This window comes from Diorhabda carinulata, chromosome 6 (genome assembly GCF_026250575.1).
Source record: "Diorhabda carinulata isolate Delta chromosome 6, icDioCari1.1, whole genome shotgun sequence".
NCBI lineage: Eukaryota > Metazoa > Arthropoda > Insecta > Coleoptera > Chrysomelidae > Diorhabda > Diorhabda carinulata.
In genome coordinates this window covers 18588145-18612898 of record NC_079465.1, presented here as the reverse complement: position 1 = coordinate 18612898, position 24754 = coordinate 18588145, and the positions used below count along the sequence as shown (strand labels likewise).

The following is a 24754-nucleotide window of genomic DNA, read 5'->3' as shown; positions in this document are numbered from 1 at the left end:
CATACTAAACAAAGGATAAAAGACGGTTCCCAACAACTACTGTCCCATTGCTTAAGTCCCAGCAATTGCCAAGGTCATGAATAAAGTCGTTAATTAGTGAATCAAAAGAAATCTTGAGTCTGCTAACATCATCAGCAACCATCAATACGGTTTTCGTTAATATGGATCAACTGGGGATCTCTTGGCCTGGCAACAACATCCAGGGAAATCGCCCTGAAAATAGGGAAAGCTATTGACAGAGTTTGACATATTAACCTTCTAAATAAATTAAAATCGTACGGTTTGTCATCCTCACTCATCGACTGGCTTAGTAGCTTTTTCAAACACAGATCCATCCAGGTCGCTATAGATAAGCAACATCTCAGAAAGGTTTGAGGTCAACGCTGGGTGTTCCTCAGGCATGCACCTTGTCATTCTCTTTCTCCTGTACAAAACACGAAACTCGATAGATAACGTCGTCGACGATTGCAGACAGGTGTGGTCGTTCAAATAAGCTATCCCAATAAACTCGGATAATATCTAAATCTGTAAGCAGCAGATAACCATCAGGCTGCTATTTTTACAAAGAAGGCTGACATTGCAGTTCAGGATTTGATCTTGCCTGCAAATTCGCTTGTTGGGTGTAGATGTCCTGGCATAGTCATGCGAACAAGTTATGTAAGACAGCTTCAAAAAAACCTGAAGCCCTCTTCAAGACCCAAAAGCTATATACTTCGCAACAGCTTCTAATCATCTACTCGGCTCCCAAGCATACCTTGAGGATTCTCGACTCAATACAGAAGACAGATATTCGACTTATAGGCGATCCAGAGTTGACTAGTAGACTTGGACAGCTTAGATCATAGAGAAAAGGTCTCTGTTTCACCGATACTACCACGGTAGATGCCCTTCTCAGCTATCCAATATAACCTAGACTAGTTTTTAGACCTACTCAACAATCATACTTGACTCATGAATATCGAGTTCACCTGCAGATGTCTAGGACTCCTTTCTTCTGGGAAGTACAAGCTTGTGGAATGAGATACTAAGGCACGTCTTTCTCGAACATCAGAAGCTAAAGATCAATATCCACAGGCATCTACACCATTCAAACATCGAATGTAAAAAGGTCTTGTTTCAAGTCTCTTCTCGTAGTAAAAGTCTCGTCTCATCTCATACCTCGCGAGAGATTCTCGTAAAATCTAGTAATTTTTTTAAGATTTCTATCTAAATAAAATACACAATTACAAATTTTGTCCGAGAGTATATTTTCAAGTGATTATCTTAATCTGTTTTGATTTTATATTTGCTCTACTTTCGTTTTATGTGAAAAATCGCAAATAATATTAGCGGAATGCCACTATAAATATTAACAATTGCTCCGCATAATAAACTAAAAATATATGAATCATGAAATGTGACAATATTTTCATTTAACAATTCACTGAGATGGTAGTGTTTATGGAAAATTAAATTGGGAGATCAAAAGAATGAAACATTATTTCTTTTTAAATCGATGTTCAAATGTGTACATTTTTCTTCAATGTTATGTTAATCTCGTTTCTTAGAAATAATATTTTTTCGATAAAACCTGCATATGACGCCAGTTGGCCAAAGCTACTAATACATGAACTTTCTGAGCTGACCTACATAAGAAATATTATACAGAGAGCGGCTAAATTCCGAAACAAATTTATTATTTTGTCAACAACTTATTTTATATAAAAATTTTGTAATAAATCCATCTCCAATTTTAAATATGGATTTTATAAATAAAGTGCCAAATTAATAGAGTAGCCAGTTTTGTAAAGGTGAAGTAATGGTTGATTTTTTTAAATCATTTGGTGAAATGTGTTTTAGTAAGATGTTCAGCAATATCATACTGAACTCACTTATGTTCATACAGAAAAAACAGAATAATTTCGTTCAATAAAAGAATTCGGCCTCAATAATCGAATTTTTTAGACGACGACATCTGAAAGTTGTTCGTTCTGTATTCATTTACATACCGAAAGCTGCGTTTTGTGAGTTTCATGTAGTGAAAGTGACATTTAGGTATTACAAAACACTTTCGGGACGCTCTGAAGTAGACAACTTTAACTTCCTTAAATGTGACTCTAGCCACTTCAATGTTGACAGTTTCACTTTGATGATTTTGCATAACCTTTAAGCTTATATAGATGACTTAACAAAAAACAAACAAGATTGAAATTGCTATCAGAATACTTTCTTCCACCACAAATACGAATCAATCAACAAATTCTGTCGAAGACACAAACACATCTACAAATTGTATCTGAAATTGTTCGTTCTGTATTCATTTACATACCGAAAGTTGCGTTTTGAGTGTTCCGTGTAGTTAAAGTGACAGTTCCGTACTGCGAAACACTTTCAGGACGCTCTGGAGTAGACAACTTCAACTTCCTTAAATATGACTTTAGCCACTTCAATGTTGACATTTGACAGTTTCCCTTCGATGATTTTGCATAACCTTAAAGCTTAGATGTGGAACATTATTATGTATTTGAGTAAAGTCCGGTTACTCCTTATATATTTATATATGAGTTGAACATAATATTTAGTGTAGAAAGACTACAAGCCATATGATCTACAAGGAATATCCGAAAAGTTTTGGACCTCAACCTAAAGATGTCAGAAGTTATTAATATAAGTTGGGAGTTATTCTGAAATCATTTGATTCAATTATTTATTCATAAAAAAAGTGCAAATGATTGGAATTATTCAAACTTACTCCCTTCTTTATCTATACAATGCTGCCAACGAGCTTTCAGTCCTCCTCTACTGAGCGATCATACTTTCCTTTGAGCGTTTTTATTCTAGAGGGTAGTAAAGATTCTGGCGGTGCCAAGAGGATCCTAGCAGATCGCTTTCCAGTTGACCTTTTGCTTATTAGATCATTCTCACGGGACCAGCTTGGTGCACACTTTCCTAAGCTTTCTGTCATGATCTCTGTCACTTAACAGTATTCTGATACTCATCCTACGATTACTGTTGAGTGAATTCTGCACTCGTTGGTCTTGTTTTTCGAATGGCATCCAAAGCGATCTTTTCTCCCATTCTTGGAACAACTTGTGCACCTAATCTAGCCATGGCAGCACCCCCGTTGGCCTCCGTAAGTCGCTTTGCTTGTTTTACCAAGGCTTACACAAAGTTTGATCGCGTATCGCTACTCCAGTAAACACTCTTGGATTCTATTTGACAATAGTATGCGTGAGTTTTTGTGAATATTTGATTGAAATTGAAAAAAAAAAAATTGAGTATGAGTCATTAAATGTTTGTTTTGATTGACGACACGCAAATGGTACTGCAGCTAGACACTATGTACAAAGCTTCTATCTTCTACGTCCGTAAAATGTTTGGTTGAAGTTAGCTGCAGTCAAACGAATTTTTTAAGATGGTTAAGCTCAGTTCACACGCTTCTTTAAACTCGAATTAGGAGATCAAAATTAAGATCGGGTACCATACTTTGTTTGCATGGTATGGTTCAAGATATTGGGCTAAAGGGAATATAAACAAATTTTTCTTTGGGATAGCAATGCTCTGTAGAAAACTGCAAAACCATCATATTGTTTGCTACTTCTGTTTTTCCGATATTAAAGGTAATAGAAAAAAACTTTGAATCGTATGTTATTTTCAATGCTTTGAGATAACGATGCGCCAACTCGGGTTAGGCATATTTCAGGTAAACGAAAAGGTAGATTCAGCAAGAGTATTACCTGGAATTTAGTACCTAATCCACTTTATAAAGCTGGAAACCCAAAAATTGAAACCTAGACTTTCTAAATCCTTTAGGTTAGGATAGGTTATATTAGTTTACCAATCCTAAATTCACAATAATATAAATAATATTAATTGAAAACCCGAGCGCTGCATAATCTCGTTAGTCACGAGTAATCTAATCTTCATGACCACTACGATCACAGGTTGGCACATTGTAAAATTAAAATTTTATGGCGGGTATTAAAATCGCGAGTTTGCGTGTGCCCCTAGCTAACAATCGGCAAAAAATATATTCAGATTTTCATCATTATAGTTAATAAGTCATGATAATGTTATTTGGACCAAAAATCTAAGTAACAGTCGAGTCAATATCAGAAATACAGGTCAAATATAAGATATTGTTTTCCCAGGTCAGTGCCTCAATGAAACGTTTTATTTGGAAGTGTTAACAGTAACAATATTTGTCAAAAAATCGCCGATATGTGCTGATAGTAGACTGTTTTTTCCACCATGACAATGAATCTGCATATACAGTAATCTGCGTTGTAAAATGTTTCGCCAAAAATTGTACGGTTTTCGTACCCCTCGTATCTCACACATTTGATCTGGAATGAGTTTTTCTCATTTCCACGTATGGGAAAAAATCGCAAAAATCCCGACCGAAAACTGTTTTTCGTACTCACGTCTTCCAGGACTCGCCTGCTGCTCGGCTTAGAATCTTGTCTACTCGTCCTAAAAAAACAGACTTATTATGTAAGTCACTATTTTTAAATAATTTTTAGTTAATTTTGGTTTCTGCCTCGTTCAGTTTTCATTCTTGTATCTACTTATACATTTTCGTAATTTAACTAAAATCATTTCCAAATCGTTACATTATTTAGTTTTCTCTTCAAACCACCAACCTGAAACTTCCGAACCCATCATAAAATAATACCTCATTATACATTTTTAAGATGATTCGAAGAGTTTTCACTGTATCATGTTTCTACCAGTTATTTTAATACTAACGACTCTTAAAAGATTTTATAAATAAGGGAATGATGAATGAATGAATTTACTTGTAATATGAGTCAGTTAATTAATGTCGGGTACAAGTTCTGCATCGATGGACGATTTTATACAAAGCTGTTTACGAAAAAGCGACATTGTATATTTGGACTTATTAGTGGTTATTTTATATTAGAAAGGTAGCTGTAATAATTCAACAATTTTTTAACACTATCATAACACGAATAAATATCGGTCGAATGGTTGATCGTTTATGCTTTTATCATTATCAGGGATCATAGGGGCTAAATGAATCAAAAAATGTACTAAAAAACGAATAGAAATATCCTTAGTCAACAAACTTACATACTATGAGCTTGAGGATATTAATAATGATGTGTTATGGTTAATATTTTAGTTTTAATTTTTGAAAAGTTACCGTCCAATTGCACCCTTCCCACGTTATCTAAAATCATCGAGTGATTGGTCAAAAAGAAGTTTTTATCATTTATTTTTAAATATAAAATACTTACTACCCATCAATATGTGGTTTTAAATAACAAATTCACCCTTAATGCCTCAACGGCCATCACTCAACTGCAACAACTTTTTGTGATTTTTCTAAGGCTTTCGATTGTGTTGATCAAAATACTTTAATAAAAAAATTGCAGTATTAAACACCTCTTGCATACAACGATGTCTTCTTACAAGCCAATAGAATGTGAAGTGCCCCAAGGCTCAGAGTACTAGGCCCTATTTTCTTTTGTCTATAAACGACATCGCTTAACAAGACATCAATCCGAAAGAAGCGAACGAATAAACCACGTTAGCTAGTTAAAAAACTTTTAACTGCAGGTTGTGAGGTTACAAAATATTCCTGCCAATACTTTTTTAGGTTTAAGGAAAGTGGATTAACACATTTATATACATTTATTTGTGGCTGTAAACCAAGGTTCAATTCTGTAAACTAGTGTTAGTAATAAATTATCTCGTTTATGAACGTGATAATATTTTGATTAGTTAGATTAAGGGTTCTCGATGCTCCATAAAATACCCCACAGAAACAACATTTGACGCTCATGATACGGATTGGGAATTGTGTACAAATAAAATTATGCAGCTGTTTATGATATTTGCACTAGCATTAAATTTGAAAGCATTTATACAAAACTTTCATTAGATTGAGTACTGATATGGTAGATATCATAGTAATTTTTTAATAAAATATAAATACGATCTATCAAATGACAGTGCATGCAAAGCAAAATGAACAATAATCGAATTTGAAAGTTTTTAATTACGTTGATGGTTATAGTCCACATTTTCAATCAAATAATGTTGAAGCACACTGTATCTCACAAATATGCCTTTTAGTACACCTTTCAATTCACCACCAATACTGAACAACCTGTTTACACTACCACTCCAATAACGTTTCAAAAAGTCTTCAGTTATCGTCTTCAGAGACCGAAGAAACTTCAACTTAGCTCTCAGAAGAAGAAAAAATAAGACAATATGGAGATTCCATCTTCAGTTTTGGTCATTTTAGCTTTTAGAAGTGGTCATGTAGGGGTAAACGTAATCCAATAGGATACAAAATAGTTAAAAGATGCTTAAACTAAAGAGAGGAACACGACAAAGCCTAATAAGAAAAGTGACAGAAACAAGAAGATTTAGGAAAAGAAGAAAATAAAGACTCAGAAAAATAGTTATAAGCAGTAGTACAGAGAGAGAAAGACATTGATGCTCGAAAGGGCATAAAGAGTTATCGATAAGAAAGAAAAGAACAAGTGGCCATACGAACTTCACCACTATAAATATTAAAGGGACCTATGATGACTCTATTAGATATCAGCAGGCTGTAGTAGTACCCATAGAGGAAATATTAAAGATAGAGTGGTATATACGTAAAATTGTACTACTTGGTGAGAGAAAAAGAGCATCGGCTTACCACACTTAATCATTCTCTACTCGCCAATACTTTCAAAACTTGTTATTCTTCTATTTTGTCATTAGTGTTACTTAAAACTTTAACTTCATTTCGATACAATCAGAATAGAACAAGCTCTCTCTATCTTCAATATTTTCTCTATGATTGTACTCTGAAACGCATGACTATTCGTTCAGATAAGAGTAAGAGACTTTTTTCTCTATGTCTCTAATGCCAAAAATCAAAAATTCAAAAAAATCTGATGAATATGTGAATTAGTTGGTCGTTGGGTATGTAGAAGTAAAATCAATTTTGAATGTTTTCATACCGTGAAAAAATAATTGAAGAAACACAGAAAACGTTATGTAAATATTAAATGAAAGTACTCTGTCTAATTATAAAAAGACTTTTAGCTTTTAGAAGTGTCATATGAACAATAATCATGATGAACTTCTAGAAATGTCGAAACAACCCCTGACGGCTTTACTAGGTATCAGAAGGATATTCCGTAACGCATCATTCCTAGTTCAAAGAAGAGTTGAAGACTATGGCGATCCTGTCTTCAGTTTTGGTCATATTTCTATTGTCACTTGTCAAAATTTCACAAGAATCTGACAAATAAATTAATTACAATACTCCGTTGGGTATGTAAGAGGTGAATTTTATTTTAGGTGTTCGTAAAAAGATAACTGAAGAAATCCAAAATTCTGAAAGTCTAATTTTTGGTTTTTAGAAGAAACCATAGATCAGATGTCTGGCTTGACTCTTTTGACTTTAAAAACCTTGAATGTATGTACTGTCATATTTATTTATGAATTGCCTCGCACTCATAAAAAGGTGATGGACGCGTTTCTTTGGTAAAATTTGTGAAGAGTTTCTGCGATGTTCTTTAGATGCTAGTTTACTGAACAGTATCCAGTAAGCATATCAGTATCTCTACTTAGCTGGTCTTTGTTCCAACTTTTTCGATTGGTTCAGACCTCGGGTCTTATTCCACGTCTCTGATTTCTTCTCATTTTATCATTTTTTCATGACCATGACTTGATATCTTTTAGGAAATCTATGAAAAATTGTGGCCATATGAAACGAATTCTTCCATCTTTTTTCGCCAGCTTGTTCATTGCATGGCCAATAAGTAACTTTATTGTTTTCTCCCATGGAGTTCAATGATTAGATGCAGTCCCATACTAACTTTGACTTTTATTAGAATCAAGTGCTTATAGGGGTGTTCTGTTAACTGACATCATTATGATGTACGCATAGATCTTCGCATACATTTAATGTATGTTTTAGCCTGGCAAATGAAAGGCTCTGAGCCCATTGGGATAGCGAGTTTAGTTCTTATTCCATTAGTGTAGAATATCATTAACCTCCTGGGAATTCAATCTCTGCGTGTGTCCATTGCTGTCGACTTGTTATTATACTTTTATAGTTCTTGGTACTGGTTCTTGGGATCATATCAATGGGTAATTTATATTCATTTAGAATGCTGAGATGCTGAGGTTGTCGGGAAAAAACCCAAAAAGTGAGTGCCACAATATTTTGAGATTTTTAGAGAATGAATGACTTTAAGTAATCAAATACGTGAACTCTGACTTACTAAGGCAGAAACGTTAAAAAATTATAGGAAAAAAGAGTGGAAAAATCAGCCGAGATGTGCGATATCTTCATAACAATAGTCTAGTACATACTGCTTTCCGAGGCTTCACGGAGCTTCACGGAGATGTAACACCCACCATATAGTCCTCACCTAGCCCGGTCCAACTATTTTTGTTCGCAGAGCTAAAGGCCGAATTAAATGGTAAAAGACTTGACAGCACGCATGTTAAATAATTTATTTACTTTGTCTTTTTTTGCTTTTCTAAATGACAATGAAATATCTATGAAGAAGATGAATTTGAACAGACGAAATTGTTGAAATTAGAATTAGCATCAAATTTCTGCTGATAAATAAACGTGAAAATTAATCGATAAAGAGAAAGATTATCTATGAGCATATAATAAATAATAATATTGATATAAAGCAAAGAAATATAAATAACAAATCAAATTCAAACCTACTTATGGTAGTGATAATCTTAAGTATATATTCATGATGATATAATTTACTATTTATCAGAGTCCGGTACTGGATTAACTCCCACTCTTTCATTTATTTATAGTTTGTAATTTATGCTTAACAATTAGCGTTTAGTGTTTTTTCTGTGAACCTGTTTGGTTCAATGAAACAGCAGCAACTAATTACATAATGGATCACAATTTATTATTTCGCAGCGAAAAAAATAATCACCGTAATGGTTCATGAAAAGTATTTTTCTGATTATAGAGATTTGGGTCGAATTACATACATATGTAGTTCAAATTTTATCGGAAACGGAAAGTATATTAATTTTTAAAGTAACTATTTTCAAAGCACTGAATTTAGGATGTAAAATGATCGTTTACTGTAATTTTAACTAAACAAAATAGAACCTTATTAAATAAAAAAGACTTCTACGAAAGTTTGGCGATTCGACAGAACCGATTTTCATACAAGTTCTACAAGATTTTGCTAGGAGTGTATGGACCTAAAACCAAACACTCTGAAAGCCCAGGCAACACAACAAGCATTTTTAAAACATAAATTTATGCAATTGAAAACTGAGTGCGATTAAATCTAGAGCTTTAAGCTCCGATATCATAAAATCCAAACTCTTTCTGTGGTATCAGTTACAAAAAAATGGAAAAAGCATTCGAGAAGAATGTAGATAGTAGTCAAACCAATTATGGGACAATTTATAGGCAAATACTTTCCTGGGTTGTATCAACCTAAGTAAGAACTATCTACGAATACTAACAAGGGTTCTATTGGAGATCTAAAAACGCTAGCCGTTTGAACGGAACCTCTATCCACTTTCTCTCGAAGGGTGAAACACTACACATCTCCAGAGTACTACACCTGGGTGTGTATGAAATAGAAGACGAAGATCCCTGAGAATTGAAGCCATCCCACATTCTAGACTTTTGGGATTAATGGATCAACTGTAAACACTGAGATCCCTAATATCGTAGCAAGAAATGATTGTGTATATGATACCCCAACATCCACATACACAAAATTTTGCTGTTCAAAAAAAAAGTATATTTGTTTCGATACTCTTTAGAACCACAGGAAAAAATATTATCATAAAATCTTCACAATTGTTAGTTTTCAAAATAATTCAATAAAGTTGTATGAATTGATTGTTTTGATTGAACGAATTTGGTCCTTGTAGAGGATTAGAAGCTGTTGATGGAAGCTGCCTTGACTAAATCGTCTACACATTATTCCCATCCTCAACACCCAACATGTGAATTTGGGATGATGGCGATATTTTATGTACAGGCAGGACTAAAACGAGAGCTGCAGTAACAACCTTTTTTATAAAAATAGCAGCCTGGGTCTTTGCTGCATCAAACTCAATAAGATTGCTTCTACCTTACTCCAGAATGTTTTCAAAATCGGTGTCGATGATGTTGATCTTCGTTGTCTACGGATTTGGGTTGTAGCATAGTTTATTGGGGCAGCTGATTTGAACGACGACACCAGTCTGCAATTGTCGAGGATGCAACCCTGGAGAACACCAGCGATGACCGCAAACCTTTCCGAGGTGTGTCCACCGATAGCGACCTGGATGAATAGATCTTAAAGCCACTAAGCCAGCCGAGGAGTGAGGACTATTAACCGTACGATCTCGCTAATTTTATTATTGTCACTAGATGGCGATATTTAAATGTGAAGCTAATACAGTCTGTAATAAATCTAGCAATTAAAGATAACAAACTACCAATTATTAATTTTCCCATAAATAATTTTAATCTTATGGCAAGAATTTAATTGGATTACTGCTAAAAGCATGTTTTTAAATTTTTCTTTAACTATAATTTATTTGTTTATTCACTATAACAACCCTTAAAGCTATTCTAACCTCTTAATAAAATATAAACAGTATTTTCAAAATTTATATTTTGTTATTCCTAATCCGTATAAAGTTTTCCCTGTTTGAAATTTGTATCAAGAATTTATTCGTAAGGAATATAAAGGATTATTTATTTTGTTATAGATGCTGTAACGAATACCGGAGAATTAACATTGAATGTAAGTTACAAGTTTAATTTTCTATTCTATTTAATTAAATTAAGTAGTATACAAAATATTATCGCGAGATGTAACCGTGGGAAACGGTATGTCCTTTGAATATCTAAAGGATCCGAAATAATTGTAGATTTAGTAATTTGTAAAAGGATTGAAGGCCTCAAACTATTTTCACAGACTAAGAAGTTTGCTACGTTTTCAGACTTGGAAGTTTTATGGGGACGAAATTTTTTGCTAAAGTTAATCGATTTGGTCATCAAAAATGATTCTTATACATTTGTGATAATAGCTTTTCGCATCTCATCTATTTTTATGAACCGATACGTTTAATAACATCCTGCATCTCCCTTCGTCATTATTGACTTCCTTATTAAATCGTAATAGTAAAAAAACAATAAAAGACACTTTATGTTATAAATTAAGTCCTTAAAAAACCTTGTACGCTTCATATCATTTTCTATCGGCAATACGTACATAATATCTCGTTGCTTTTATACATGATAGATAATAATATATTTCAGTTTGCTTATTGACGTGTGACCCTATCGTCGCATCGGTCGACTGTTTACCTTTACTCGAGGAGTTCGCGCGTGTATAATAGGAAATAAAGGTAATGGTTTATAGTTGGAATGATTTATTGCATTTACCGATTATGTAGGATGTAAATCAACTGAGAAAATGAATATCTACTGAAGTAAGTTCCAATTATGTGTATCTAAAGCTTTCTTTGCATGAAGGAATAACGTTATGCCGAACTAGATGGGGAGAATACGATTTCTGTGGCTTCATTAGGCCCAAATAATTCGAAAATGAATAATGAAATTTTTCGATATCTCGCTTCGTTTTCGAGATATCGATACTTAAAGTTATAATTAAACGTTAGTTCAAAATTCGCTTTATTGAACAGATGGCGTTCAATACTTCGTTTCAAATGAATATTTTATCACATCAAATTCAATATGAATGTTGTAATTTAATAAACAAAAGATTTTTTATTTAATTTTAATATTATTTACCCTGATACTCCAAAATTATATTAAAAAAACAGATTTTTATAACAAAATGAGACATTTTTAATAACTTCATCAATCTGTGATGAATATAACTTAATATACGATAAATACTTGAATAATTTGATGTTTTTCATAAAGAATTGTCTTTTGTTTTTATTATTCATAAAATGAAAAAAAAATATTTAATGATAGTTTGAAGATTTAATTAGTAATTTAAAGTAAAAAGTTATTTATTTCCATTTGTTTTATAATTGAAAAGCCAGACTACTGCAGTATTTCACAATTATCCTGAAAAAGTTCTCTAGCAATTATTTTTGCATCATCTATCCTATTTTTAAAAATAACCGAATAAGAAAAATGACTGTAAAAAATCGTTGCAAATCTACCCGCTCCGAATTTATCTGCCCCCAATCTCGCCTCTCCAAGCTCACCCGTTCCTCGCGGCTTTTGGGCATACCAGAGTCCGGGGTCCAGGGGCGGAGCCCCTGTAGTGGTGAGGGGGCGAAGCCACCCATAAGAAAAAAAATCATAATAAAATGAAACTAAAATAATCCTCACGCGAAAAAAAAAATTGGTTGTAAAACATTCACGATTTTTGAACTTTTTACACTCAAAGTGCACCACGAGAAGGTTAGGTTAAGTTAGATTAGGTTGATATATACAAATATTAAATAAAAATGAATTTTTCCAAATTCAAGTATCGATATCTCGAAAACGAAGCGAGATATCGAAAAATTTTAATCCTCATTTTCGACTATTGGGTCGATTTACAAAATGGCATAATCAAATCCAGGCGTCACGGAAATCGTACTCGTGCCAACAAGAATTCGAATTGTAACATGTATATTAAATTTTTCATTGTTTATTTGTATTAATTTTTAAATATTCGTGAGTTAAGTATTTGATAGATAAACTCAAATTTCCCTAATTCATCCACTAGATATGCCTTGGTGTCAACTCGTTTGACATGTATGTAGGTATTCAATCATCGCGCGTTGCTGGACAGTGGACACGATCCATTTTGATAGAGATCTATGATTTCAATACTGCTCCTTTCAGAAAAGCCTCACAGCTGGATGACTTAAGTGCATATTAAGTTCATGATATGTCTATGCAAAAATTTTTCATTGTACGTTTACAGAGTGGAATCATCTACAGTATTTTTTTGTTTCGTCAGGAAAAAATACTAAATTAAGACACGAAATTGTTTGAAAAATAACAAAAGTAGCTTCACCTTTTCTGACTAATCGAAATGTAATGAAATTTTACACATAGTCTTTTGAAAAATGGTTCTTCATATGGATTTGACAATTGCAGTGTCATCTGTGTGACAATCGTCAATCACTTGACTTATTGGTTGATGTTATAGAATGGTCATCACAATAAAATATATGGAATAACTCCCTTTCGCATAGAAGTTGCTAATTAAATGGAATTTATATATTTTGTATTGCTTGACAAAAACTCTTTCAAACAACATCAAGTTTATAGAAATCGGCTAAGCAGAACCGGACTTTTTCATAACTCTCTCCTACTTCTTATTTAATGGAATAAACTGAAAATTAACCTCAACATATATTTATAAAAGCTTTATATGGGTTAGGTTAGGTTAGGTAGTTGGTAAAGATGCCCCACATTTCTTTTGCGTCTCAATTTTACTAAATAAATGAAACAAAGACATGTATGAATATATCTAACTTCATAAGTGTAATATGCTTCCAAATTTTGAGATATAGAAAACTATTATTTGAAATTGAAAACAAGAAATCTTTCATTTAGCCATCTCTACCTTTAGGGTTAGGTAAGATGCCCCTTACGTGGTGGTAATTGTATGGTTTAATATGAAATAATTATTTACTTCTTTCTTTATATATAACCCTTATGGAGAGTTTCGAATTTCTTTCAAGGAAAGATCCTAACGAGTCTTTTCCGGCAGTTTGATTTTTAAATTTGTGTGAAATGTGTAGAACATACGTAAATCTGTATGCCATTTGTCAAAGATTCAAATGACGAGGTGCAAATCCATACCATTGCAATTTCAGTATATGTTCCACTAGCTTCATTTCATTCGCAAAGCAAGACTGCTATCTGGCACCATTTTTTCCTTTTTACAATTTCTCAACTTCAGTCTTCTACGAAGTTTTTTTATGGTATTCCTTAAGTATGCGCTACTAAATTAGTTTCTACCTGGATGGCTATAAATTTTCGTCTGTCCAGTTACCTCTTTGAGGACTTGATCTTTTATACAGAGAAAGTATGATATCCTATGAAAAAATAATACAAATATATTGGCCACCTCTACCTACTATGATTGGGCATCTCTACCGGTAGTGCAAAGACAAAGACAAAGAGATATAGCAATCAAGTGATGGCCTGATAGGAAAAATGGGACAACGATACGACAGGGGGAAAACATATGGATTAATAAAAGACAGTACGACCTACGGCTTCAAAACACGATTACAACAAACACAAACAACATACTCATCTACAGACATCGACTTGAACAACACATACAGTTTAAGATGGATAAACCAATGGAGAGGATATGATACTTGATGACGAAGACAAAAACTAGATAGAACTCCATACGAACCCCGTCCCATTTCAGTTGGCCCAATTGAAAAAAATTACTAATTATTGCTTTTTCAGCTATTAAAAATCGACAAATTGTTTCGTTTTGAGCACTTTATATTTTATATAAACATTTTAGATACTTTTACAGGAGTTACAAGTCTTAACATATTATAATTACAAACAAAAAAAAACAAAAACCAAATGTAATCAGAAAAGCTGAAATATTAAACATACTTTTAAAAGTTACCATTGCGTAGCATCCCCTTTATTTTCAATACCAGCCGTTATTCTTTGAGGCACGGTGTTTATTAAATTCTGGTAGTATTCGAGAGTAAAATCATCTCAAATTTCTTGTATCTTTCTTTTAATTCCACGACAGTTCTAGCTGGATTTGCACGCAACTGCTTTTTCATTTCATGCCAAAGTGTTTCTATTGGTGATAAATCTGGACTACTTGAAACCCACTCTAAAAGTGGAATATTGTTGTCTGATAACCATTTCAAGGCCTTTTTTGACTTGTATGCTGCTCCATCTTGCTGAAAAATGAAGGCTTTCCCAGCAATTAAAGTTACTTCTCTTGTTGGCAACAATGATTCTTCTAAAATATCCAGGTACTTTTCAGTATTGACAATTTCGTTCATGAAATGCAGATTTCCCACTCCTCTTGCAGATATCGAGCCCCACACCATCAAAGACGCCGGAAATTTACTTTCCGCTTCAAACAATCTGGATGAAAAGCTTCATTTTTTTGTCGAATAACTTCGATCGTCACCCACGCAAAACGAGACTCATCTCCAATGTATACAGGTCCACTGTTCAAAATTCCAATTTTTATGATCTTTGGTCCATTTAAGTCTATTTTTCTTTTGGATTTGAGTCAATAATGGCTTTTCCTTGGCCTATGTAAAGAAAACTTAAATTTAGAAAAATATGCATTAAACTAAGGTGTTACAAAATTCACCTTGTATGTCCGAAATCCTAATTTTTGTGCCTCTCTTTGACATGTGGATCTTGAAACCCGCCTACTCACTGCATTACTCCAAAGTACACTTAGTTGACCATAGTTAGCACGTCTGTTTTGTTGAATTATTCTTTTTAACGTTCGTTTAACTTTGTTTGACAATTTCGATTTTCTTACGTATCGGCGTTTAGGGACAACCGAACCATTTGCTTTATACAAGCGACTTTATTTCGAACACATGTATTTTGACATGTTTACAACTTTCGGGATTTCTGAGTTCTTTTTTCCCATTTTTGAATAAGTTAATCAAATTTTTTCATCAATAACTTTTCCTCTACCCATTTTAAAAATTATACCCACATTATTACTTCAAAAATCTATCTGTCACTTAAAAAAACATTTTGTGAAAATATGACTAACACAGCTTTATTATTTGCGTATTTTAAATTTAACGAAACTTTGAACACAATTTTGGAAACAATGAACCCTTTTATATGCATAAAAAATTATTATCAACAAGACCTATCTATTTCCATCATATTAAATACCATTCAAAATATTTGACAATATTCATCGAAAACCTTTTTACGTAAAACTAGAGATTTAAAACATTTTACTAACAGCTACTTTTTGGCATTTTAAAATAATGTTTAATAATTATCGTTATACAGATAGACGAATACCAAATCGTTCATGTTATTTTTGACTTACTATGGTTTATAATACAATTTTTTTTTTCTGATAGTTTCATTGCTTTGAGATTTTGATAGAACTTTAATTTTTGGAGTATGGCTGTTGGGATGGTTCGTTCTTGACAATGGCTTCGATAGATGATAGATAGTTATCAGCAATATGCTGTAAGGTAGAAGGACTTTTGCCCACAAGGTTTTACAGTAGATAATCAATATTCATTTTATATTTAAAAATAGAATTTCAATCGCTCTTTCATATGTTGTCAATTTTTCTTGTAATGGTTGATTTTTAATTCCAAAACATTTTTTACTATCTTCACAGCCTTCGAATTATTCGAAAATTCATTTATCTGTCGATATATTCTGATAGAATCTACAAATTATATGAATACATTTATTGCTGATCCATGATAATCAATAACATGTAATTATTTCGGTTACTATTGATAATAAAGTAATTGAAGTAGATTGAACATATTAATACATATATTTGCGTAAGGATTTTAGATAAGCTATTCAGCTTTTTGTTGGTTATCAATAATTTGTTTTTATGCATTATTTATCATTACGAGACTATTTTGACGAGAAATCATTATACCAAAAGTGCTTCGTTCCATAACATGATTTCTATAAAGTAACCTGATTTGAAACGCAGATATATTGAACACAGTGTAGCTAGACTCCCGTGGTAATTTACCGTAACTTCCCCAGAAAGGATTGATGAAATTTGTGCCCTTGTACTTATCCTTTGTCGACCTAAAGCACGTGAGATATTTCAATTAATAGGATGTGCAATAATTTGCATGAAATGTTACATATAAAAAAAATCTTCTCCCATTTGATACTTAATGACATCCAAAAGCTAGCATGCATTAAAAATGCAGCAGAACTACGCCCAATAACAACACTAATCAACTTATGCCATCGAAACAGACGAAACAGGTAAAGTATTGGTCTTCATTGTGGTCAACTCCCAAAAAACCACAAGAGATACGCCGACTGAATAGCAGCCGAAGAGATGCGATTAAATATTGTTCCAATGATCAGGACCAGGAGTTGATAACATCAAAAACTTCTAGTATAAGGAATTCACGAGCGTACATAAGAAATTAGCAAAGCAATTTCCTGACCTCTTACAGAACCCAGAAAGTATCTCGTTTCTAATACTAGCTTCCACTAATTTGTTTGCAAAGAGCTCACAGACGAATGACTCCACTCAGTACAGTACAGTACTTGCCGCTTGTATCACTAACAGAATTTACAGACACGTAGGACGAACAGAATATATCACCAAGGGTGCAAAGAACAACTTGTTTTTGACTCCGTGATACTTCAACAAGATCACCTGCTTTCGTAGATAACAAGAAAGCGTTTGATTGTGTTCCTCATTCTTGGCTTGTGGATGTCTTACAAAGTTTAACCAACTACTGTAAAGTTCCTTTCAACAACGATGAAAGGACGAAGAATAAATCTAAATCTGCAATTCGGGCCATTCTTTTCCAGTACTGCTACCAATCTCGATATAACACATCGATTCTCCACTGATATACACATGGAGTTTGGACTGTCTAAGAACAAGACAATACATATTGAGAAAGGCATTCTTATGATCGAAAATTTGCAAGTGCCCAACAGAGATATAGCTATGGAGAATGGAAAAACCTACAAATACCTGGGATTTCAACAGGCTTGGGCCAAAATAGTGAAGTCACTAACAACAATTTATAAAATTATATTAAAGAAAAGGTTTATATTTACGGTTTCTAGTTGTCTTTTACTATACACTCCAAAATCTGTTTGTTTTCGATAACTCGTACTGAAACTTTAACTTTGGGTTTTGTGCACACTTCAGGAATTTTCTTTGTTTTTTTTTTGAATCTTAGAATCTTTTGATCACTATATCGGGTTTTCTTTATTCGATTCCGAGACTCTCCAATTGGTTTTTTTCCGCCTTTTATATCTTTTTAAAAGGTGTGTCATCTTTTTTAATAATGTTCTCTGACGATGTCTGTTTACCGAAATACACCAAGAGTAAACTTACGGAGATTCTTCTTTTGTCTTTTTGTTTTTTATATAATTATAAGGTTACAATCTAAGATTGAACATTTATTTATAGGTTATATATCATTATACACAATATACTGGAGACGGTACCTTGCAAGTTGCAATCAAACTAAGTATACATAACCTACAATCGTATTTTGGGTGAAATCTGTTGGAAAGAGATTCTTGGAATTGAGATAAAACAAAATTTGTAACCTTTATTGGTAAATAGATACCTACTTATTGAAACTAATCTTATGATAAGGCTGTATAATGTTTGGCCATGATCTGGTACAATTGATCTTTATTTTACTCCAATCGGAATCCTCTAACATGGGTAAAAATAACAATTTTTGTACTAAATTAATAATCAGTAAACATATAATCAAACAAAAAATTTCAAATTATTTATTAGATAATAATCCAATTAGTAAGATAAACAAAGGAAAATATGAAGAACATCCCACAATTTTAAACACGCCCCGGACTGCGTTATTGATTACGATTCCCATACGCATAATTCATCGTTAGATACGAGAGTGGTCTGATGAATACTCAACCTACAATAAAAAAAAATCCGAGAAGAGGCGATATATTTTTGATATTCCCTTTAATTCGATACACTTCAATCAGCGATTCTCCAACTTCTTAAACCCGTCGGAAAAACTCGTTTATTAAAAGTATGCCAAGTTTCTGCGATGACTTTCTCATTTGATTCAAATTTATTCCTGACGAATGCTTTTTATTAAGTTTGAAAACAAAAAGACGTCACATATAGGTTAATTTGAAGGATAAGGTCTAACAGCTCATGAGGACAGCCGGTATACATAATTGGCAAAGACATTTACGGATTCGAATTCGTTATCATCAAAATAGTTCATAAGTATAAGCAACCACAACTTAACCTCAATTCGGAATGGTTTTTATCCATATACAAGTTTTACCTGATGAATTTGAGGCGTCGCCAAGTAACGAAGCAACGAGGTAGTTATGCAACAACTTGGTAATCACGCTTCGACGTAGTAGTAACGCTATGACTCTATACTCATATTATGAGTTAGAAAGAATGTTTTACAAAACCTAACCGGCACCTGCCTGCTTCATAGTGTTTTACCTGACCGCAACTCGTGTACCCGCTCGAACAACTCTTAGCTTGTACTAGTCCCATTGGCGCGCTATCTGATACCCGAGAGGACAAGAGTTTGTAAAAGTAATCGCCAAGGAGATTTTCGTGAGTAGAAATAAACCCAATGCTGAACATAAAACTCAAATAAAGTGTTTCATTTTCGTGTTGAACGTAATATTATATTTTTACATCTACAGTTGTGGATTCGGGTATTTTATGTCGATTTTTTCAAGTTCCAACAGCTTTTTTCAATTAGTGAATGTCTAAGATTTTTCATTTCTCATTAGTTGTAATTTTTCCAATTTTTCAAAAGTACTAATATTATTAAATATATACAATACCCTAATTTAGCCTATTTTTTCCCTCATCATTGTCAAAGATTCGGCATGGCGGATTTCTGTTTAACTGTGCTCTCTCTAGCTGAAGGTGCTTCGAACCTAATCGTTCGTTGAGATAGCAACCTTAACTTGTGTTCGATTTTCTCTTCTTATTCTTCTTCTCTATACCAGTCTATGTATGCTTCGTCGAATATCATGTTCAGCAGCAGTACTCATTTCACCGACAGCTTACTCATGTTCAAAATTTCATGCAGAATAAGACCCACGCCATTTTTGTAATGCTTACTATCTCAGTTATCTCCGTGGTAGCCGTTTTCGAAGCACTTGGACGTGTTGTATAAAAAACCGATGCGTTATCATATTCGAGCCTATTACAATCCATTGCTGTAGAAGGGGAGTAGAGCTACCGTATAGAGCATCCAAACGGTCTTTAATTTCGTTGCGTGATTTCCCTTAAAAAAATAGAAATCTCATCCCCGATCGATTTATAGCTGTCTACAAAAATGTACTAAACGATAAATTCTTGCGCCGTCGAGTGTTGAAGCTAAGTACTTATCGAACTGCTTTGGTACTGGAATCAACAATTATTTATCATGATTATGAAGTAGAGAAATTCAAGTTTGTAAGAAGATTGCAATTTTCAAGTTTTATTTATCGACTTTTTTAAACAACGACTTTCATTCTTATGATTTAAATTCAATTTAATCCGTAGTATAGAATGAAAACGATGGAAACATATTCAGAAATGATACATTTTCATCTCATTTCCACTTTTATTGGGAAAAAGATTAAAATGTGATACTACGTCTGTCTTTAAATCCTTTCCCATTCCAACCTACGCTTTATGAAGTCTTACCCCAAAAAAGGGCCTCGTTTCTAGCCGTTCTTCATCAAACTCGTTTCATGGGATTTTCGACTGAATCGGTTATTTTTCAGAACATTAGATGGTTGAAGCTCCAAACTTTTTTGAATGAGATTCTAAACGATTGCCAGAAGTTACTCATATAAAATTTGTGGTCGTCATTTTATATGATGTAGAAATTTCTGCTTCGGGAAGAAGCTAATATAAGTTTGTGAGCAGTTTTCGTTTCATCTATTGGACGTAATGAAAAAAAGCGACTGAACTTAAAGGAAATGGAGATACAGTGTGTTTCCCCAAACAAACAATATGATAATTGAATTGGGAAAAAACAAACTATATAATTTCTTATCTGTAAATTGTGAAGAAACCCATAGACAAAGTTCCGAGTAGACTCAAAACACTATATTCCATCATTCCTTGTCGTTCTGACAAGTCCACTTTGTAGAACTCAATGGAAATACTTCAAAAAATGAAGAAACTTTTTCTAGTAACACAGAATATTAAGAGCATACTATAAAGGCGTCACATTTTTTTTCAATTTCATCGAGATTTTCAAAATCTTTTTTGGTTTTGACATATTTTACTTCCATTAACAACAACAGAAAATAATACCCAAAGCGTTCATAAATGAGAGTGTACTGAACTTGAATTTATTCCAGACTGGACTCACGTATTGAGTGATTTTGGACTGCCTTCGAAGAAGTGATACTCGGCAAACATCTTCATCAAAGATCTACTCTACAAAAATACAATACAAACCCAATAGCTTCGCCGACGAAGAAAAAGACTGGTGTCGTCGTTCAAATCAACTGCACCCAAATCCAGATCACCACCATCAATAACGCTCTTGGAAACTTTTTCATGGAAAGAGCACCGGGTCTTTTTCTGATCCGTTTTCTAACTATTTCTATAGAGACAATTCCTAAGAAGGCTTTTTTGTTTATGTAAACTAGAAATTTCGAGAAATAGAAGACTCTAGAATGTGGTTTTAATACATAAAGCAAAAACCTTCTGATAGTAGCTGTCAATTCGATAGAATAGTAAATTCGTCAAGTGTGAAGTGATTGCAAAAGTGAACTAAACTGTATATACAGGATGTCTCTAAATTCATGTGACAAAATTCAGGAGTTGATTTCTTCTATAACAGAATTTCCTAGCCCAACCTTTTCAGAGGTATCACTCTTAAAAGATTGAGACTAAAATTGAGTTTATATTAATAATTGAGTAAAAGTAAAAAACTTGAAATTCTGTCATTTTCAAGCACTCGTAAGGACTAACTATTGTTATTATTTCATATTCCTATTATATTATACGGGGGTGAAATTACCAACCTTCACTTCACGTCATATCAAAACCAATTTTCAACATGGAGTTTTATGAAATAAAATCATGACTTAAAATCCCTGCTCTATTTAAAAATATTTTATATTCTTAAATCATAATTTATGATGTTTATTTATTTTTTCTCCGCAATTATTGGTTTTGGGGAAAATATTCCACAATAAAAAATATTTTTAAATGAAACAAAGATTTCTAGTTAGAACTTTATTCTATAACACAACATCTTAAAAAAGAGTTTTGATATGAAATATTGTAGGGTCGCTAATTTCACCCTTTTATAATCTAGCAGGAATATTGAAAAAATTCAGAATTCCATCTTTCAAAAGTGATATCGTGGAAAGGGGTGGGCTGAGGGAATTTTGTTATAAAAAAAACACATCTTGATTAATCACCTCCTGAATTTTATCGCATGAATTTAGAAACATCTGTATAAATCAATTAAATATTAAATGTTAATGAATAGTTAATCGTAAACAGCCAGTTTTAGTGGTTGGGCCATGTAAAAAGAAGGGATGAAGAGACAACAATAAGAAGTATGTAGAGGGGTCAAGCAGAAGGGAGGCGCCCACTGGGAAGACCAAGAGCAAGATAGAATGACCAAGTGGGTGAAGATGTAAAGACACTTGATGGAGAAGATGGACATGGCTGAGGATAGAAAATTATGGAGATGGCGAAACCAAAAATCAAGTTAAATTTAAGTGGCCACAGAGGTAGTAGTAATAGTATTAATGAATAGTTAGGGTTCACGCCAGTATGACGTCCTTTTGGACCACTAATTTTTTTTTGCTAGTGTGAACCCTATGAATAGTTAAACTTAAACAGCCAGTTTTATTGTATGGAGCTGAGCTGTGGACACTAACAAAACACGCCCAAAAGAAGTTAATAACATTTGAAAATAAAATATTAAGGAAGATATAAGGCCAGTTTTCGAAAGAGGAGTATGGAGAATACTGAAACACAGAGACCTCAGGGATCGGTACAAACGACCACATATTGTGGCTGGGATAAGAAGTAGAAGAATTAAGTGGCTGATCTATGTAAGAAGAAGAGATGAAGATACAACAATAAGAAGTGTGTAGAGAGGTTAACCAAAAGGGAGGCGCCCACTGAAGAGACCAAGAGCAAGATGGAATGTCCAAGTGAAGATATAAGGAGACTTGGTGGAGAAGTAGGGCATGGCTGAGGCATCAGAGCTGTCGAGGCACGTTAAACTAAAATTAAGAAAATTGCTTTATGTCTCAGCCTATACAATCAGCTTGTGATAAAATTATTAAACGTATTTTATATTAAATGATTTATTTTTTGTTAATACGTTCCTATAATTGATCGACTGAATTTACTTTGAAGGACAAGTTACAATAATTGCAATTAAATGCAGTACTTTGACAAGTATTTAGTTTTTAAAATAATGTATAGTTTTATTGTTTTTTTTTATGTAGCAATAAGATCCACTTAATGTATTTCTTAGTTGTTGTTAAACAATTGAAGCAAAAAACTTTATTTACCATTGTTTATAATGATCCAAAAACAAATTTCATTTATTATTATTTAGCGTCATGGAATTATACGATTTTCCTTCAGTCCTGGATCTTTTATTGTACTTTGTAATGGATGACTTTAACCATAAGAAAGAACATTAAAGTAAAATAAATAAACAAGGGGGATTTTTTATATTTACATTAAACACCGTTGGAATACTTTTTATTTCAGTACATTTTTTCGATTTTCCCATATTTTTTATGAGAATAATGTATACTTAGCTTCAAGACCACAATTCGACGGTTAAAGTAAAACTCAATGTCGCATTTTATAAATTTTACAGAAGGGGATAATTTTTCCAATTTTATCAAGTTTCTATGTTAATACTAGCTATATTAAACACTACAGGGTGCTCCAAAAAGAGGTGATTCGGTCTCTAGGAAATCTAGAAAACTGAAACAAATTTGGGGTCTGCTCGGTAAAAAATTTTGTAACTTAACCCGTATTCAAGATAAAGGGCATAAACATTTTTCACTATTTTTCCGCAACTACTGGCAACATTGTAGTAAAATTTTATACGAATATGTTTTGGGAAGCTGATACATCCAATGAATTTGTTTTTATGTCTGACTCGAATAGAGGGCGCTAGTTACAAAGCTCGTACCAAGTAGTTAAACTCGAGAAACTCGATACTGTGTACCGTTTTTGAAATATTTTCATTTAATTTAAATAGTGAAATGTACCTGGATTTCCTAAGTAATCACTTATTCGACATATTGGAAGATTTAATGCTAAACGAGCGAAAATCTCTATGCACAATAAAGCTCCACCATACTTTCATAGAAGGTGTCGTAATTGAGTAACCATTTTCCGAATCGATGGATTGGTAGAGGTGCAGAAGCTCCAATTCATTGGCCTACTCGGTCATGCGATTTTAATCACTTGGATTATACAGTTTGGTCGTATCTTCAAGAAAAAGTTTATGCTACCCAGGTAAATTCACTCAAGAGTTGGAAGACAGAATTCAACATCATTGACCTCAAAGCTGACTCACAACCGTTTAGAAGATTAATGGATTCTTTAGAATAAAGGATAGACTAGACACCTACTCTGATTGGATTCTATTCTATGTTATTAGTGTTTGTTTTTTAATTTTCATCTTGTGACTTCTTGTTCAAATAATACATTTAAGAGTACCTTTTTGATGTAAAATCGTGAAAAATGTAATTTTTTACTGAGCAAACCCCAAATAATGTTCAGTTTTCTATCTATCCTAGAAACGGGATCTCTTTTTTTTTAAAACAACTTTTACATTTTTCAACTTATGTCACTTTTCCATCTTTCTTGTTTACGTCCATTTATTCATTTACTTTTAATTCATTCAATAAACATTTTATTTCTTGAAAAAATTTTAAAAATTTGATCGTATCTTTATGCTACAGAGGTAAATTCACCTTAAGAATTGAAAGATTCTATTTTATGTTATTAACCTCTTTTAAAATTTGTTAGTTTCATTGTTTCTCCTTAGTAGGTTACTGTTGGCCTTATTGCTGTTTTTTAGGGTTTTTTTT

General features: G+C 33.0%; 1 protein-coding gene across 2 annotated transcripts in view; it reads left to right on the top strand.

The window, feature by feature from the left end:
• Positions 1–24754, top strand: part of LOC130894957 (octopamine receptor 1-like) — an 85589-nt gene that overhangs the window by 29966 nt on the left and 30869 nt on the right. The window contains exon 2 of one of the 2 annotated variants that reach the window (XM_057802025.1): positions 10720–10754. The gene's annotated coding sequence lies outside the window, so the exon portion shown is untranslated. Of the gene's footprint in view, positions 1–10719; positions 10755–11171; positions 11446–24754 lie in introns of those variants that run through there. The other variant, XM_057802026.1, reaches the window with a different exon arrangement.